We start from the raw sequence: 19,800 nt of genomic DNA, 5'->3' as shown, positions 1-19,800 counted from the left end.
CATTTGGGGAGGGGCACCAGCTTCCACCACTTGGGAGACTTACAGTTCTGTGTGGGATCTCAGCCATTTCACCTGTTCCAGACTGGTATGTGATGTGCGTCTGGTCACTGAAGTCCCCTAAACAGTTGTTCCACACAGTTCCTGGCTATTTAATAGCTACACTAGAGGACTAGCTAAATTCCACACCTCATTTCCCTGTCATCTTTCCTTGCCTGCCACACACCTTCTTTTTTGAAATACTTCTTTCTCCAGGTCTCAGGGATCCCATATGTGTCTCATCCTCCCCACCCCACCTCCCTGGATGCTTTTTAGTTTCCTTTACTTCTTTTATAAAGAGTACTGCCCACCTCCACGTTCCTTCTTTCTTCTCTATCTCTACTTTCTCCCATGCCTTCAAATACAACATATTGATTGCTCTCTAATCAATATCTCCAAACCAAACTCATCCCTTAAAAGGTTTTCCCAGCGTTGGCCCACTTACCATCTCTATAACCTGCCTAGTAGATATTGAGCATTAACTGTGACCCCCCAATCTGCCTATGCCATAAACTTTGATGATCTGAGATCATGACACGATCATCAAATTATTTGCTTAGGTCAAAATCCTAGAAATCATTTGTATTAGTTTTCTACCACTGAGTAACAAATTACCAAAAACAATGCCAATTTATTGTCTCACGGTGTCCATGGCTCAGGAGTCTGGGCTTGGAGTAACTAAGTCCTCTGCTCAAGATTTCACAAAACTGAAATCAAAAAGCCAGCCATGCTTGTAATCTGGAGCTTAGGGTCCTCTTCCAAGCTCATTTAAATTGTTGGCAGAATTCTGCTTCTTGTGGGTATAAAACTATAGTCCCCATTCTCTTGCTGGTAGTCAGGCAAGGATCATTCTCTACTCCTAGATGTTACCTATAGTTCCTTGTTATGTGGCCCCTATAAATAGTTCACAACCTGGTCTTTTCCAATACAGCAGAAGCAACCCTGTAGCTGCTTCTAGTCTCTTTTACAAGTTCACCTGATTGAGTAAGGCCCACATAGGATAGTTTCCTTTTGGCCATTAACATAACATAATCATGGGAGTAATATCTCATCATATTTATAGGCTCCACTAACACTAAAGGGGAGAGATAATACAGGACATGTACACCAGGAGGCGGAAATATTGGGAGACATCTTCAAATCCTGCCTACAATATTGTCCTTATATTTTCACCTTCCTTCACACCTTATAACCAAACCATCAGTAATCTCTGGTAATTTTATTGTGGAGGAGGGTGTTCAAAGAGAGAGAGTAGTACCAAAGCTTATAGGAGCAAATTAAAGAAGGTGATCATGGAAACCCTGAATATGACCATTTGATCTTCACTACTAAAACTTTAGTTCAATGCACCATCTCATTTAGACCATTGCAGCAGTCTCTAACTGTTACCCCTGCCTTCTTCCTGTTAACTCCTATTCTTTATCCTCAGCCAGCAAAGAGAGTGATTTTTCTGAAATTAAACCAAGTAATATTAGTTCCATGTTAAAATGCTCCAGTTGCTTCTCATTATATTTGGAATAAAATTATGCCAAAATCCTTATCATGTTCTAAAAATTTCTCTATAAATTACAACTTTCTGACTTTTCATCTTCTTCTCTATCTTTTGTTCCAACCACATGGGCCTTTATTCTGTGCAAAACACCAAACTTTCCATTTGCTAATCCTTATTCTTGGATGGTTTTCTCCCAGTTCTTCACGTATTGGGCTTCTTTTCTTCTTTCAGGCTCAGATTTAACTATCACATCTTCAGGGTAATCTTCCAGTCATCTCCTTACCCTCCACCCTCTAGTAACACTTCCACCACTTCACAGTATTCCCTCATCTTCATCACATTATTAGTCCCCAAAATAATCATATATAGAGAAAGCATTTCCTTCCACTATCCTCTCCTGCCATGGAAGGGAGAGATTCTGTCTCTATTGTTCATGATTGAATCCTCAGCATGTGGATCATTTCACAGTGTATGGCATGTGCTAGCTAAGTAATTATTTGATTAATTTTCTCAGGGCATTTTTGTACTGAATGTAAGAAAGTAACTGGTAACTTCCAGGTGAGAATTTCCAGGAATTGTAGGGGAAAAGAAGCAAAAATTCAAGTATTTACAACAATTACAAGCATTATACAAAAGCAAATTGATATGAAGAGTATACAATGGTGAATAATATACCATCCATTATGTAACAGAAAGAACATGATTTTTGGAATTGAAAAGACTTCTGCTCGAATTTTGCCTCATACCTTACAAACTTTTTGATCCAGGAAATATTGTTCTGGCACTCCATTTTCTTGTCTATAAAGTAGAGAGAATACCTATTCCTTTTTTGTTAAAAGTATAGAGAACAAGTAGGCGACTGTGTTTTGGCAGTGGTGGCCAAGGAGGCAAAGGCAGCAGCGGCACTGACAGCTCTGGGATTTCCATCTCAGGGTCCATCAGCCACTGCCGCTGCTCAGGCCTTGTATGTGCAAATGGCTGATTAGGATTCTTGCATCATTTTCTATTTTTGTGAGTGGCCCGGGCCCTCCTAAAATGGCAGTGCTCAAACAGGGCTCTGTTTTCCACAGTGAACACTGATGAAATGCCAGCCAAAAGACCAAGATTAGATTGCTTTCATTCCCAAGTGAAAAACAGTGTCTACAATGCTGCCAGTATTTGGCATTCCCATTCCAGCTGACCACAAAGCCCGTGGTAACTTGCACTTGTAATGGAATCTAGACTATGGCCCCTCAGGAGAGGCATTTTCGAACTCTTCATCTTGTAAACTGAAGGTTCTGGATCCTGGAACAATATGCTGGAACCGGATACTAAATCTCCTAGTGGAATACGTGACTATCCAAATATCACTGACAGCAGCCCAATTTCAGCCACACAAAGTCCTGCCTCCCTTTAGTTTTACTTTGAACTCAGAAAGCTATAATAGAAGACCAGGTAGCTGTTGCCACCACAAAGGCAATCCAAAGAGTCCCTTAGTGTGGAAGCCTCAGGAACAGGTTGTAACAGAGATGATTTCTGAGGAGGGTGGCAATTTTCTTGTGGAGGAGGATGTTCAAAAAAGGAAAGTACCAAAGGTTATTGGAGCAAATTAAAGAAGGTGATCATGGAAGCACTATCCCTCCTATAACTTCACACCATCATAGTGCTCAAAGAATTCAGATGGATACATTAAAGACCAGGGCCTGGAGGGAAGGACACAATCACAGAGTCAAAACAACTCAGTTTGTCATAAAACATATAGAACTATTGAAGCAAGGGGACCTCTGTGTTAAGTGAGAAGTGAGAAGAGGTGTTCAAAGGGAAAATTTTCTGATACAGAGAAGATAATGGAAATGAAGGTAGGAAAGGATACCTGCTGAAGCCTAAACTATGCAAAGAAGTATCAGCCTGACTCCACTTGGGCAGTAGGAGCAATGGGTTACTCAGGAGGAAAATATCAGTACTTGAGAAAAAAGACAGAGGACATGGAAAAAGAAATGAGTAATACTTTAGGTCATGGCCACAGGATGAGATCTTAAATGCCTTCAAACTATGAATCAGTTGCAGTGATATCCAGACCTTGAAGAATCATCATTGGTTCAATGATGGAGTAATTAATTTTTACATGAGTCTTCTAGTGGAAAGAAATAAAAAGCATGGCTATCCACTACTTCGTGCATTTAGTACTTTCTTCCATTCGAAATTAAGTTATTGGGGTTACCAAACAGTAAAGATGGACCAAAGGGGTCAATCTCTTTGAACAAGAGCTTATTCTGGTGTCTAGTCATCAGAGCCTGGTACTGATAGACCTAAGGAAAAAGTGTCTTAAATATCTGGATTCTGTGGGACAAAAGGGCCACAGGATCTGTGAGGTTCTCCTTCAGTATTTACTAGATGAAAGTAAGAACAAAAGAAACACAGATCTAAATCTTTTAGAGTGGACCCACTATAGCATGAAGCCACATGAGATTTCTCAATAGCTGAATGGGAGTGATTGTGGAATGGTGACTTGTAAATATGCGGATCATATCTCTAGGGACAAACATACTACATTTACTCAGCACCACATGCCTCCCTTCTGGAAGAAGATGGTATGGGAAATCCTTCACCAGCAGTTACAGTGAGAATGCCCTTCCTGTTCCCTCTTGCTGCTGGTGGTTCCATATACCTTCCGCACTGCAGGTTAAAAAAGTCCCTGCATCACCTCTGTTCCCTTTAAACAACTGAGCTATCAAAGGTGCATGAAGGCCTTTGACTGCACCCCTGTCCTTACTTGTTGGATGGAGGGCTGCTTGCAGCCCTGTCTGTAAGGGCTGTGCCTGCTCAGAGCCCTGAACTATTCGACCCACATAAGAACAAATGCTAATTATACTTTTTTTTTTAATTTCCCTATAAATGTGGGAAATTCAGGATTTATTCTGTGAATTATTTTCTCTGTGTGTTTGTTCATGTGTATTCATTTGCTTACTAATTTGCAAACATAAATGGGCAGTTGCCATTTCCCCTGGTCTTTTACAGGAACTCTGAATTACTTGTTTGAACTGCTTATTTCTGAAAGGAATGTTCATCAAGCTGCGTCTCCTGGAAGGTGATGAGTGATGGGAGGAAGGAAGTGTTCATTAACTTCCTTAATGCAGGAGCCGCAGCTGCCAACTTGAAGTTGCAGTTTTTTGTTTGTTTGTTTGTTTGTTTTTGAGGCTTGAAAATGTCAGATGAAATGCTGTTGGATAGGGTTCTGTGTGCCTTTCAGAGGAAGCCTGACACCACAGCTTGGACATGATATTGTGGAGAAGTGAAACTATGGCCAAAAGATTCAGTGTCATGGTCATCCCAAACAGACTTCCATTTCTGGAAATGAAGTTTTGTGACCTACTATTGAAACTGGATTGTAGTAACTGTAAATCACAAATCTTCATTTTCATCCCAGATTTGTTGAGTGTAAACCTCAGAATTCAAAGAGTTGACCTGATCTGTTTGTTTCTAAAGCCATTATTCAAGTTAAAGATATTTTCCTCAAAGTTTTTTTTTCATATAGAGTCAAAATTAAGTTCTGTACTTATTAGGATTACCTTCCCCTACTCCACCCCTCACTGAAATTTGTGGATGAAAATTTAGTACTTGTCTCTGAGGTTACCAGATATACAATAAACTATTTTGCATATGAAAATTCATATTTAAAATTTTTGTTCATTAAAATCCTTACAGAAATGGTTATGCATTTTTAATTTCCCAGCAAGTTTAGCAGTTCAAAATATATTTTGCAAGATCTAGTGCACAGTGATGCTTTTCTGATGTAATAGAAAAAACGTCTGGCAGAACCTGAACATAAATAAATAAATAAGATAGATTATGCAAAGCACCTCCCATACTTCCTGGGGCTTAACTGATGTTGAGTACATACTATTTGTTCACTTAATTAATAGCATCTGTGATATACCAGGTGACAATAATTGGAACACATAAAAAATTATAATAACAAGACAAAATGGAAGTGTCATAAGGATTGTGAGTTCAAAGTTAGGTAACATCACATCATTTGGGGAAAATCAAAAAGGATCTCATGAAGAAAACAGTATTTTATAGTAACTTTAATAATAGTGAGAGTTTTGGTGGGAGAGATGAAACAATTTGGGAATGATATTGCTGATATAAAAGTTGGTGGTGATAAAAATTGCATTAGCCTCAAATATTTACTCACCAAGAAAACTTTTTTTCAGAATAGGGCAAAAATAGAGACTAACAGGAGTAGTAAGCATAGGGAAAAGTTGAGTCTACCGTGGTTACAGAGAAATCAGAAAACTGAGTTCCAATTTTCACATGTAAGTAGAATCTCCTAAAACACCTCACAGCCCACTAATGTACACAGAAATGAATGCGTAAATATCCTCACTTCTCTGTTAAACTTTGATTCGTTATAACTGCTCATAATTCACTTATTTTTCCTACCTACTGGAAAACATTATGTACACCCTTCTCCTGCCTTTTTTTCAATATAACATAATCTTCTATAGGAGCCTATCCCATCCCATTGTTCACAAACAGATATCATGGAATAGAGTATCTTGGGAATTTTAGGACTGGGGTTTGATGTTTGGAACGTGGGGAGTGGGGAGGGAAGGTGAGCAGCCCAAAACTTTGAAGAATATCTTATAAGAGACATATTTTGGAGCTCAGGGTTTCTTTTCTGCAAGACAGTCTCTGATCTCACCTCTCATTTCTTTTAAGCCTTTTGCTTATGTGTTCTTCTTATCATTCCTATAATGACCCATAGCTATAACTCCATTTCAGGTGAGTGACTGCAGAGCTGTCAGTTTCCCAAGATTCAACTGTACAGAATGGAGAGCACATTAAAGGCACACCTCCTCACCATCCTTTAAGACCTTATAGAGGAGGAGTTGGTAAAGTTCAAGTTCCAATTGACCAACATAGTGCTTGTCAAGGGATATAACCACATGCCTCGGGGCACTCTACAGCAAGCAACCCCTACGATGCTTGCTGACCTACTAATACAGTACTATGGAGAAGAATACTCCAAGACTGTGACTCAGGAAGTCCTGAAGGCCATAAACCAGCACAACTTGGCAGAGATACTTGCTCAGTCAATGGAACAATGTGAGTCTAGAACTAACCCATCCCTCTCTTCACTGGACATGACCAAAGACTTTCCCTGAAATCTTTGTATCTTAATTCAACATATACATGGACAAACTAATATATGATAAGCATTGTGTTTATGGTGCTTTTTTTATTAATTAAAAAAATTAACAAACAAAACATTTAGATATCATTCCATTCTACATATACAATCAGTAATTCTTAATATCATCACATAGTTGCATATTCATCATTTCTTAGTACATTTGCATCGATTTAGAAAAAGAAATAAAAAGACAACAGAAAAAGAAATAAAATGATAATAGAGAAAAAAAAGACTATACATACCATACCCCTTACCCCTCGCTTTCATTTACCACTAGCATTTCAAACTGAATTTATTTTAACATTTGTTCCCCCTATTATTTATTTTTATTCCATATGTTCTACTCTTCTGTTGATGTAGTAGCTAAAAGGAGCATCAGACATAAGGTTTTCACATTCACAGAGTCTCATTGTGAAAGCTATATCATTGTTCAATCATCATCAAGAAACATGGCTACTGGAACACAGCACTACATTTTCAGGCAATTCCCTCCATCCTCTCCACTACATCTTGAACAACAAGGTGATATCTACTTAATGCGTAAGAATAACCTCCAGGATAACCTCTCGACTCTGTTTGGAATCTCTCAGCCATTGACACTTTGTCTCATTTTACTCTTCCCCTTTTGGTCGAGAAGTTTCTCTCAATCCTTTGATGTTAATTCTCAGCTCATTCTAGGGTTTTTCTCAGTCCCTTGATGCTAAGTCTCAGCTCATTCCAGGATCTCTGTCCCACGTTGCCAGGAAGGTCCACACCCCTGGGAGTCATGTCCCACGCAGAGAGGGGAAGGGTGGTGAGACTGCTCGTCATGTTGGCTGGAGACAGGGCCACATCTGAGCAACAAAGGAGGCTCTCTTGGGGGTGACTCTTAGGCCTAAATTTTAAGTAGACTTGACCTATCCTTTGTGGGGTTGAGTTTCATGTGAACAAACCCCAAGCCTGGGGGCTCAGCCTATAGCTTTGGTTGTCCACACTGCTTGTGAGAATATCAAGAATTCAACTTTTTGGGAAGTTGAATTTCTCCCCACTCTCACCATTCCCCGAAGGGGGCTTGCAAATACTTTTCCAGTCACTGATCAAATCATTCTGGGATTCATCGGGGGATCACATTGGACAAACCAACAAAATCTCATGTGCTACCTGAGATTCCAAGTACTTATGACATTCAATCAAACATGAGTTATATTAGGAAATGCTCTAGTCAAAATCTAAATTTTGTAACAAATAAACATTTTTTGCTTTAGTCTCACACATAAGGTGACATTTTAAAGTATTAATTATCATCTATTTTCAGCACCCTGCAATAATGACATTCCTTTGTTCTTCCTCATGCCAAAACATTTTTAAAATTTGTACATTGTACATTTCACTATTATTATACACTCTAGGCATTCCTAGATTATACCATCTCAATCTTTAACATCTATCTTTCTTTCTGATTTCATTTATGTCCCCAGCCCTCCTCCCTCTATCATTCTCACATGCAGCTTCATTCATTACAGTTAGGTAGTATTGTGCTGTCCATTTCTGAGTTTTTGTACCCAGTCCTGTTGCACAGTCTGTATCCCTTCAGCTCCAATTACCCACTATCTTACCCTATTTCTGTCTCCTGATGGTCTCTGTTACAAACAAAATATTCCAAGTTTATTCACTAATGTCAGTTCATATCAGTGAGACTATACAGTATTTGTCCTTTAGTTTTTGGCTAGTCTCACTCAGCATAATGTTCTCAAGGTCTATCCATGTTGTTACATACTTCAAAAGTTTATTCTGTCTTAGAGCTACATAATATTCCATCATATGTATATACCACAGCTTGTTTAGCCACTCGTCTGTTGATGGACATTTTGGCTGTTTCCATCTCTTTGCAATTGTAAATAATGCTGCTATAAACATTGGTGTGCAAATGTCCGTTTGTGTCTTTGCCCTTAAATCTTCTGAGTAGACACCTAGCAATGGTATTGCTGGGTCGTATGGCAATTCTATATTCAGCTTTTTGAGGAACCGCCAAACTGCCTTCCACAGTGGTTGCACCATTTGACATTCCCACCAGCAGTGAATAAGTGTGCCTCTTTCTCCACATCCTCTCCAGCACTTGTCATTTTCTGTTTTGTTGATAATGGCCATTCTGGTGGGTGTGAGATGATATCTCATTGTGGTTTTGATTTGTATTTCTCTAATGGCCAGGGACATTGAGCTTCTCTTCATGTGCCTTTTGGCCATTTGTATTTCCTCTTCTGAGAAGTGTCTGTTCAAGTCTTTTTCCCATTTTGTAATTGGATTGGCTGTCTTTTCATTGTTGAGTTGAACAATCTCTTTATAAATTCTGGATACTAGACCTTTATCTGATATGTCATTTCCAAATATTGTCTCCCATTGTGTAGGCTGTCTTTTTACTTTCTTGATGAAGTTCTTTGATGCACAAAAGTGTTTAATTTTGAGGAGCTCCCATTTATTTATTTATTTATTCAGTGATCTTGCTTTAGGTGTAAGGTCCATAAAACCATATGGTGCTTTTTATACATTGCTTATTCCCTATGCCTAGACAGTGCCTAGCACTTCTAGATGATTTTTTAAAGAATAATAAATGTATACATTGACTCTGGGAGCCTTTTCTAATCTTCCTAGATACAGTTCATCATCCCTTCCTTTACATTTTCTCTGTGTCTAATTCCCAACATCATTAGAAATTTTCTTGAATAACAATTTTCTCTTTGCCTATCTAAGACAACACTCTAACCTGGTGGTTAAAAAATACACACAAACATACACACATACATTTTACACAAACATAGATATACATACAATGGGGGTTGCCAAGATCAACCTATGGTCTCCAGCTCTCTTCCAAGAGCCAGAGAAATGATAAACTATAGCCCTTCCAATCCTAGCCCTAGTCCTACCAACCATTTGGGAGTATGAATAAGCACTTTCAGTTACTTGGACGTATTCACCTCCCCATCCTCTTCTGTTCCTACTCCTATGCACCTCTGAGAAGGGCACCTCCAGAGCCAACAATGCTTATCCTTCTTAATATTGATAGCACTGCACAGGGCAAGGCCCATTCCCCATATCATGCATTCAGAAAGTATTTCTTAAGCTCTGATACAGGCCAGGCACTCAACTGGATACTAGGAATCCAATGAGAATTAATAGGGACTTGGTCTCTAAAAGAAAAAGTCTAGAAAGGGAAATGAAATACAAAATAGGTGTGTCCTATGTTGTAAGAGCAATGCTATGAGGAAATTAAGTAAAGAGGATGTATAGGTACAAAGAAAATGGGTATCTCAGTCAAGCTTATAAGTCCAGGAAAGTTTTCTAGCACTTTCAAAGTCAGTTTAGAATGATTAAAAGACTTAATGATATTCAAGAGTTGGTTTTTATGCTGAGGATTAGCTCTCAGGTGGGAAGTGAGGGAACTAGGAGATGGCAGGTAAAGCAGTTAAGCAAAGATGTTTCTGCGGAAGTCTAACCTCACCCTTATTCCATAGGAAGCTCTGGAGTCTGAAAAGCACCAGAGTGTTCTCACCTTGGGGACTAGGTTGGGGGTACACTGTTTTAGTTTGTTAAGGCTGCCAGAAGGCAATATATCAGAAAAAGAATGGCTTTTTATTAAGTTGCAAGTTTATAATTCTAAGGCTGTGAAAATGTCCAAATTGAGGCACCAACAAGAGATTACCTTCACTCAAGAAATGCTGATGCCATCCAGAGCACCTCTGTCAACTGCAAAGTCCTGTGGCAGGCACTGCTGGGGTCTCTGACTTCTGAACACCTCTGTCAGCTGAGAAGGCACATGGCAATGTCTGCCAGCTTTCTCTACTGGCTTCTCCGATAGATTCCCCAAGGGTGTTTCCTTTTGCATCTCCAAAAGTCTCTGGCTGTGTGGGCTCTGTTGACTCTGAAGCTTTTTCCAGTAAGCAATCCTACTTTGAATGGGTGGAGACACATCTACATGGAAACCATCTAATCAAAAGTTACTACCCACAATTGGGTGTGTCACATCTCCAGGGAAACAGTCAAGAATATCCTACCCAGCAATATGAATGAGGATTAAAGAACATTACTTTTCTGGGGTACACAGCACCTTCAAACTGGCACATAAGACTCATATCAAGCAGGCACTGATTGTGGGCCATCTCTGAAGCCATGTTAGAAAAAATAAATAAATTCAGCATGACAAAAGGATATTTTGAAAAGGGAGGATAGGGTCAAAATTTCCAAATGTAGGTGTGTAAAAAGTCCCAATCATGAGGAATGTAGTCATCTATTCTCAGTTTAAACTTTCTCCTGGGGACAGTGGAAGCTATTGGTATTCTTAAGTGGGGGAGTGACATCATCTGATTTGAGTTTTTAAAAATGCCAGAAAATAAAATGAATGAAGGGTGGAGATGAAACTGGAGGCATGGAGCCAAGAAACAGGAGTAACCTAAGGAATAGATAGAGTGGAATGGACTTGAGCAATGATAGTGGAAATAGAAAAAAGTAGAGCTATTTTAGATAGAAATTTAATAAGAAGATTAATAAGATTTAGTGATTGATTTGTGTGCTGGTTTGAGAGGATGTATGGACCCTAGAAAGGCCATGTTTTAATCAAAATCCCATTTTGTAAAGGCAGAATAGTCCCTATTCAATACTGTATGTTTGAAACTGTAATCAGATCATCTCCCTGGAGATGTGATTTAATCAAGAGTGGTTGTTAAGCTGGATTAGGTGACAACATGTATTCACTCATTTGGGTGGGTCTTGATAAGTTTCTGGAGTCCTATAAAAGAGGAAACATTTTGGAGAATGAAGGAGATTCAGAGAGAGCAGAGAATGCTGTAGCACCATGAAGCAGAGAGCCTACCAGCTAATGACCTTTGAAGATGAAGAAGAAAAATGCCTCCCAGGGAGCTTCATGAAACTAAAAGCCAGGAGAAGATGCTAGCAGATGATGCCATGTCTGTCATATGACCTTCCAGATGAGAGAAGGAACCCTGACCATGTTCACCATGTGCCTTTCCAGATGAGAGAGAAACTGTGACTGTGTTCACCATGTGCCTTGTCACTTGAAAGAGAAACCCTGAACTTCATTGGCCTTCTTGAACCAAGGTACCTTTCCCTGGATGGATGCCTTTGATTGGACATTTCTGTAGACTTGTTTTAATTGGGATATTTTCTCGGCCTTAGAACTGTAAACTAGTAACTTATTAAATTCCCCTTTTTAAAAGCCATTCTGTTTTTTGGTATACTGCATTCTGGCAGCTAGCAAACTAGAACAATTTGAAGTTTGAGAATGAGGAAGATAAAGGTGTGAATGACTTCCAGGTTTGAGGCTTAGGCAACTTGGTGGTAGTGTGATATTACAAAGAAAAGTAATGAGAAAGAGAGATATGACTGCTTTAGGTCACTATTTCTAGCAAAAATTGTCATCCTCAGGGAAGTCCCTTTTTTGAAAAAATTTTACCATTTTACTTGGAAGTCTGTTCTCAAAAAAATTGAAAACGTGACAGTAGAAAAAGCCATTCTCATCATTTTCCCAAGGCAATAAATATGCAATGATTGATTACCTATGTATAAATAGCAATGTATTTCTCAGCAATGCCTTAGCTATCTTTACCCCTGCCATTTATTTGACAGCTACTCAATTTGTGTAATTTTTATACCTCACAACCTCATATCCCATGAGCCAGTTACTGTATTTCTCATCATTCCCATAACATCAAATACCCATATCTTGGTCATATCTAGGAAGCAGTTACTTATATTGAATTTGTTGATGTAAAATGTTGCTGTCCATCTAATGATTATAGGTGGGAAATTAAACTTGAGCAGCACAGCAATTCTGATTTTGTGGTTTTCTGTTTGAAAATGATTAACAATATTTTCCTTCCAAAGCTGGATGTTCCACTAAAAAAAATAAAATCCAGGAAAGGCAAAGAGGAAGAAAGGAAATTAAGTGGGACCAGATAAAGATAAATGGCAATGAAAGATACCAAAGGTTTGTGATTTCTCCTGGGGCAGATATTTTTGCTCAGGAATGGAGTCCCAGGCCATGAGGATGCTCAAAATTTCAGGAGCCTACTGGCTTCTGTATGCTACAGTATAAAATAATCATTTCCATACTAGTCACCAAAATGCCTCTAAGGTGTTTTAGAGATGAACAGACCCTAGAGAGATGTGGCTATGACTCCTGGTTGTGTCATTCATTTCTTTGTGACTATTAGTATACTGCTTGATTTTCATGAACCATTTCCAAAATGGTAATAATGATAATAGTGGGGGCATTATGAAGATAGGAGTTTACTAAATAAAGTTTAATTCATTTTTCCTTCAGTTTTCTTTGCTAGCCTCATTTTTTGCCTCTGCCTGTGTATACTAGATTACTATCTGTTCCCTAAACCTACTCAATTTGCACAAATCTTTGCCTTTGATTTTCTGTTCCCTTTATTTAAGATGCCACCCCTCACCCACTGTACTCCCTGATAAAATCCTGTTCATTCAACAACATAATATGTGCAAAGCACTTAACACTGTACCTATCTTGTGATGAGTTCCTTCTTATTCCTTTTTAAATTATCTCTTCCTCCAATCCCCTTCAAAGATTATCCGCTACCTGATTGGCAAAGTCTTTCTTCTTATTTGTATTTCAGGAAGATCTAATCACTTCCTCAAATGTGTTGCCAATGCATTTTAAACTTGTCTCTATATCTTAAGACTTGCATCATAGTGTAGTATAGTTAACTACTTATTTAATTCTCTCATTGTTGAGTTTTAAGCCCTCAAAGTGGGATTCTGCATTATACTCTATTCCCTAGTAATCCCATTTGCCTAGGAAATGGAAAGATTCTATTTATTTTTTGAAAAGTAATGGATATATCCATGTATGATAAATGATAAACTTAAGCTTCTTTATCATAGAATAATAATAGCCATTGTCACTGTTTTTGTTTTCTTTTCTAGATATTTCAAAATTCCTTTTCTTCAAAGAAAGGATCTAGTAGATCTGGACCTTATCCCAGAGATCCTCAACAGAGCAGAGAAATAGCTAAAAATCAACACATTGATATTATCCCAGAGACTCTCAACAGAGTAATGATAAGGAAATAGCCAAAAATCAGCACTTTCATGACTTGATCTGGCAGCTTAATCTAGAGAGTTATTACCCCAAGAAGATGACCAAAATCAATTCACTTTTGATAAATAAGGCCTCCTTCCATGGCACTCTACCAAGAGCTGAGGGGGAGCTACCAATTTTTTTCCTACAGAAACTGTTGGTATTAGATTACCATTTGAGATACTTAGTTTATAGAGATAATATAGATACAAAATCTACTGTGTCCCAGATATTGGAAATCACAGAACCAGAAAGAAAGCTCTCAACACTTGAGGGCTTTTTCATTATCAATGAAAAACACTTGACCATGGCATAAACTTGCATCCATGCCATGGACATACAAATTGCAATTTTTTACTATGCTGATGATTTTACCGGCAGTTCATTTTAAGCAAACTTTCAATTTGTCCATTTGCACTCCCACTTTTGGTGCCTAATCCCTGCAACTCTCAAATTGTATTCCCTCTTTGGTCCTTCAGGCAAGTTAGAAAAAGCTGGAGAGAGGTGAAAATAATAGGGTGGGAGAAAAAAATTAGGAATTATAACAACCAGCTGATCTGTTGGCAACCTATACACCTTGTGTCCTTCATAAGAGTTGGAAATTTCATCTCTACTTCCAAATCACAGATTCTGAATTCACTCTTGAGTAAGTGCAAACATGACAATTTCTTCCATCATGATTGTAGGGAAGCTAACAATAGCTTTCTGTTAACGGAAGGTATGGTAGAAATCTACTGATTCTGTCCAGGTGGGAGAGCTGAGGACAGACTTCAAAACTGTATTGTTTTCACCAATCTCCATGGAAATGCTGAAACATATGAGAGATAAGTCAGGTTCCTGCAAGAGGTCTCCTCAGTCACTGTCATCCTCTTAACAACTTCTGATTTTGATAAAATGGACAAACCCATTCTACTTGAATTTTGGAATTCATCCAAACCTCTCATCTGTTTGTTTGAAAATGTAGAAAATATCATGAATAAGAGTTCTGCTCACAAAGTGAGAATTGATATCAAGAATCTAAATAAGGTATAATTGGCTGAAAAACTTACGGCTACATTAACAGAGTTGTTAAAGAATTCTGGATGTCCATGCAGTTTGAGTAACTGTACCAACACTGCAAGGAAATATGGATTTATCATTGATGAGGACCAAAGAGACTGCCAAGTAGCAGGAAGAAAAGTAGATATCTTTATGGACCTGTTGAGAAAAATGAAATTATCTGAGATAAAGGAAAAGTTACTACCCCTTCAGGGAGGATTATGTCATAATTGATGTAAAAAGGACAAGGAAATCTATCAGCTGAGAGAAAAGGGGAACAGGACCATTGAACAATGGTATTCTCCTTGAACATTCTCATTGAACAATGAGAACGATATTGAGAAGGAAAAGCAAAAAATATGCTATGAACAGTACCACGAAGTCATTATCCTCAATGACCTGAAGCCCCTCTTTGAAAGTCTTCAGTCACACCCAGAGACCCACACAGAGCTCTACTTTCTCCAGAGACTGAGTATGTTGATGGACCAACTGACCAGAGGAGAATTGGAAAAGCTCTACCAGAGGCATAGTTCCCTGTTGACTCAGGTACAAGCAGAGAAGCAGAAGCAGTCAAAGAGAGACTCCCTCAAGCGCTGGGAGGCTGAACTAGAAGCTATTTCCAAAGAGATTGGTGACTGCACACTGGGAATTGAACATCTCCTGAGAGAGGTTGGCCAGATCTATGAAGCTCTGGAAGAAGTTTCCTCCCAAACAAATACACTATTTCTCTCCCTTCCCCAAATCGCTGCTGACCTGATGATATGTGGAGTTCCCAGAGAGCTGATGGGTGGGGATGCTTCTTATGTGCCCCTGAAGTGGGTGGTAGCTGTTCTTGACAAGGTCTTTGAGTAACTTGGAGACAAATGAGTATTTGTTTTTTCTGTCCTTGGCCTGCAAAACTCAGGAAATTCTACCCTATTGAATGCAATGTTTGGGCTGCAGTTTAGTCTCAGTGCTGTGAGATGTACGAGGGGGGGGGCTACATGCACCTCCTAAGGGTGGAAAAGATGCTCAGAGAACCATTAGACTGATTTTGTGCTGGTTGTGGACACAGAAGGACTTCAAGCTTCACGGCTTATCAAAAAATCACAGAATGAGGAAAATGAGTTGGCAACGTTTATCATTGGACTTGGAAACTTAACTCTAATCAATATTTTTGGGAAGGATCTATCAGAAATACAAGATACTCTTGCAAATATCTGTTCATGCCTTTCTTAGAATGAAACAACTGAATATCTCCCCAAGATGTGTATTTGTTCACCAGAATGTGGAAGAAATTTTAGATACAAATCAAAGTATAGAAAGGAAAAGGTGGCTACAAAGGAAATTGGATGAAATGGCAATTGCTTCAGCCAAACATGAACAGTGCTCAGATACATGCCAATTCAGTGATGTCATTAAGTTCGATGCCAAGACCCATATCTATTACTTTGCTCACTTCTGGGAATGTTATCCCCCAATGACTCCTCCCAATCCCTGCTATACTCACAATGTCCAGGAGCTGAAAAGTAGTATTCTTAAGGATACCAAAGAAGAATCCAGGGGAACTATTTTGAAGCTGTCAGAGCTTAAAGTCCAGATAAGGGATTTATGGAAGGCTTAGTAAATGAGAACTTCAGTTTCAGTTTCAGAAACACTCAAGAGGTCATGGCTATGAATAAGTTGGAGACCTTATACAACAGATGGACTTGGGAGCTAAGAAGTCATGTGCAGACTTGCAGAAAAAACTGAACAACCAGATTCAGAATGGAGAAGCTGAGGAGCTTAAGAGAAGCTCAGTTCAGATTCAAGTTGTAGAAAAACATGAAGCCATGAAGCAAGAACTTGAGAGGTATTTTTGAGAAGATAGAGATAGAGATAAATTGACTCAGTGGAAAGAAAGATTTGAAGATGATTTGAAGAATCGTAAAGAGGATCTTTTTGTAGAAACCATGAGAAAATATGAGGCTTTAATTAGCAGAAAGAAAATGCGAGAATTTTTGAGGGGGAAAAAAGTAAAATTTGAACATAAGTTATTAGAAAAAATAAGGTAGATGTCTGTGTCCCCCACTGGGAAAAAATTACATGACATGGAGCTGAGGGAGATGCTCAACAAGATCTGGTCCAAGCATGTCTCCATTCTATTGTACTCCAATCTCCCATCTGTTGAAGATCCTTATATTGATATTGAGCTAGAGAATATTCTCCTGGAGCATTTTAAACAGGAGCCCAATATTGTAAACAAAGTTAGGTATTGTGACGGGAAGAAAACATTTTCTATCAATTTCTCTAAACATGCTATCACCTCTCAAAAGTGCCGAGTATTTGTGGAAGAGTTTGAAAAAGGTATTATAAATAAGACCACTCAAGTTATGAAAAGGGTTAAAGAAATCATCTACAAAAGAGAGCAGCAGAATGAAGGCTACAGTTCTAGTTACTTTCATGAAATTCTGCCTGTGATTCATACAGAGGCTGAAGCTGCATCTCAAGGAGTCAGATTCGTGTTAACCGACAGATATAAATTAGAATTAGCTCTAGAGCTATTCCAAGAGGCAGCAAACAGTTTTTAAAAGGTATGCACAGCATTCAAGAGAGCAAATAATCCTGTCCTGTACCTAGAAAGTAAAAGAGGGGAATTTTTGCTAATTTTAAGTTGTCCTATAAAAGCCATCATAACACTGACTGACTGATTTCATTTGATGCAATTGGATTATGTCACCTCACAAACTAGGCTAAATGTACAAAACTTTACCACCTGACTTTTTCTTAAACTCAACCAATTAAGTACTTAAGGCTTGTATCTTCTCTGTGCATTTAGAATTAGTATACAATTCTGCAAGCAATCTCCAAATTAGAGTTTTACCAAAATTTAAATTAAATATTTGATAGAAATAACATAAAACATAATTTGCTTTTATTCAACACATTAAGCAAAGCAAAATTATAGAGTGAAAACTAATAAAAATTAAGAACCCAAGTCCAATATATTGGACTTCTTTCCTTCATTCCTTGACATATTCCTCTGTTCTTTTGTTCCATCCTCAACTGAGTTCCTGCTATAAGCCAGGCATTTTGGTAAATGTTGGTGATATAGAGAAATATAGGACATGGACTCTGGGTTTTACGTTTTATTCAGACTGCTTGAGAGAAAGAAATAAATACTATTAACTACAACAAATTATAGGAATTGCTGCCATTCAAGAAAGAGGGAAAATTCAACTTCTTCATGTGGAAAATTCCTGATATTCTCCCAAGCAGTGGGGACAACCAAAGCAATACACTGAATCCTCAATCTTGGGGTTTGTTTGTATGGAACTTATCCCCACAAAGGATAGGCTAAGCCTACTTAAAATTAGGCCTAAAAGTCACCCCCAGAGAACCTCTTTTGTTGCTCAGATGTGGCCTCTTCCTCTCAGCCAACCCGACAAGCAAACTCACTGCCCTCCCCTTCTCTACGTGGAACATGACTCCCAGGCACGTAAACCTTCCTGGCAATGTGGACAGAAATCCTAGAATGAACTGGGACTCAACACCAAGGGATTGAGAAAACCCTCTCAACCAAAAGGGGGAAGAGAAAAATGAGAAAAAATAAAGTGTCAATGGCTGAGAGATTTCAAGCAGAGTCGAGAGGTTATCCTGAACTTATTCTTATGCATTATATAGATATCATCTTTTTAGTTAAGGTATTTTGGAGAAGCCAGAGGGAAGTGCCTGAAAATGTAGAGCTGTGTTCCAGTAGCCATGTTTCTTGAAGATGATTGTATGATGATATAGCTTTTACAATGTGACTGTGTGGTTATGAAAACCTTGTGTCTGATGCTCCTTTTATCTACAGTATAGACAGATGAGTAAAACATAAGGATTAAAAATAAATAAACAATAGGGGGAACAATTATTAAAATAAATTGAGTAGATTGAAGTGCTAGTGATCAATGAAAGGGAGTGATAAGGGGTATAGAAAACAATAGGGGAAACAAAGGCTAAAATATATTGGGTAGATGGAAATACTAGCAATCAATGAGAGGGAGGGGTAAGAGTATGGTATGTATGAGTTTTTTTCCTTTGTATTTCTTTTTCTGAATTGATGCAAATGTTCTAAGAAATGATATGGTGATGAATACACAACTATGTGATGATATTGTGAGTTATTGATTATATAACAAGAATGGAATGATTATGTAGTAAGAATGTTCATTTTTGAGTATTATGTTTAAAAAAATTGAAAATTGGAAAAAAAAAGAATTGCTGCCATTGATGTAATTAAAGAGAAATATGGGAACATGGATGGAATAAGGTTTACCTTAACCTGGGTTAGGAAAACCCTCAGGGTACGTTTTTAAGATGAGGAAGATAAGGCCTGAGTTGAGACTAAAAGAATAAGTAAAAATTTTCAAACAGAGAAAGAAAATTACAGGTAGAGAAAAAAGCTTGGGCCCTCTGAGGAAGTAGAAATCTATCAATATGGTTCAAGTTCGTGTTGTATATGGAGGCTTGAAAAGAGAATAAATACGGTTAGAAGGCACGTCATAGAAGCCTTTTTGATCCTCATAAGCATATTAGGTTTTGTCCTGGATGGGAATTTTATCAGATGCATAATTGTGCTAGATAAATTCCTTTTGCATCTTAAGGACCACTCTGGCTGAAAGGAAGTACCTGAAAGTATAGAGCTGTGTTCCAGTAGCCATGTTTCTTGAAGATGACTATAAAATGATACAGCTTTTAGAATGTGACTGTGTGATTGTGAAGACCTTGTGTCTGATGCTCCTTTTATCTGGGGTATGGACAGATGAATTTAAAAATATGGATAAGAAATAAACAAATAATAGGGGGAACAAAGTTTAAAATAAATTGAGTAGATTGAAATACAGTGGTCAATGAGAGGGAGTAGTAGGGGTATGGTATGTATGAGTTTTTTCTTTTCTCTTTTTTATTTCTTTTGCTGAAGTGAGTGATGCAGATGTTCAAAAAATGATCATGGTG

At 38.2% G+C, this 19,800-nt stretch overlaps 1 pseudogene; it reads left to right on the top strand.

Moving 5' to 3' along the window:
• The first annotated feature begins 1,136 nt into the window (after positions 1-1,136).
• On the top strand, positions 1,137-4,131 carry LOC143645216 (sentrin-specific protease 2 pseudogene; annotated as a pseudogene).
• The last annotated feature ends 15,669 nt before the right edge of the window (positions 4,132-19,800 follow it).

Source organism: Tamandua tetradactyla, chromosome 8 (assembly GCF_023851605.1).
Source record: "Tamandua tetradactyla isolate mTamTet1 chromosome 8, mTamTet1.pri, whole genome shotgun sequence".
Lineage (NCBI taxonomy): Eukaryota > Metazoa > Chordata > Mammalia > Pilosa > Myrmecophagidae > Tamandua > Tamandua tetradactyla.
This window is presented reverse-complemented; position numbering and strand designations above follow the sequence as displayed.